This window comes from Mastomys coucha, chromosome X (assembly GCF_008632895.1).
Source record: "Mastomys coucha isolate ucsf_1 chromosome X, UCSF_Mcou_1, whole genome shotgun sequence".
In the NCBI taxonomy this organism is placed as follows: Eukaryota; Metazoa; Chordata; class Mammalia; order Rodentia; family Muridae; genus Mastomys; species Mastomys coucha.
Genome location: NC_045030.1, coordinates 110,631,182 through 110,631,691, shown reverse-complemented (window position 1 = coordinate 110,631,691; position 510 = coordinate 110,631,182). Strand labels below are relative to the sequence as shown.

Here is a 510-nt window from a genome sequence, read left to right as displayed (position 1 = left end):
CTTTCTCTGAAACAGTCCAGGAGAGATGAAGAGGGAGAGGCTAGGAACTGCGAAGCATTGCCTAGGGTTCTGGTGCCCAGGACTCAGAACTTCAGGGGAATGACAGGCCAGTACTTCGGCTGCTTTCTATCACAGTGCTTGTCCAAACTCAGCTGTACAGCAGCCTCCATGGCCAGGATCTTGGGAGCACTGTTGCCATATAAGAGCTTCATCTCTGCTTGGCGCCGCTCCCAGGGCTTCTCAGATGGGGGCTCCACTGACCAATGGTGGTTGAAGTACAGGCCATGGTCCGCATTCACATAGTCATTCAGGAGCTCTGCATCCAGCTGCTGCTGTCACCTTCTCTCTTCTCTGTGCCTTTCAGTCTGTGTGAAGTACTGGCGGAGCTCCTCTGTGATTTCCATATTGCTCATGTCACACTCCACTTCATCGTCTGAATCCAACTCTACTTCTTCTTCCTCCTCCTCATACAGTGTTTCATTTTCTCTTGTGGATACCTGGGTTCTATTG

The 510-nt window shown here is 51.2% G+C and overlaps 1 pseudogene; it reads right to left on the bottom strand.

The window, feature by feature from the left end:
* Positions 1-83: 83 nt before the first annotated feature.
* Positions 84-510, bottom strand: part of LOC116091197 — a 4,441-nt pseudogene continuing 4,014 nt past the window's right edge.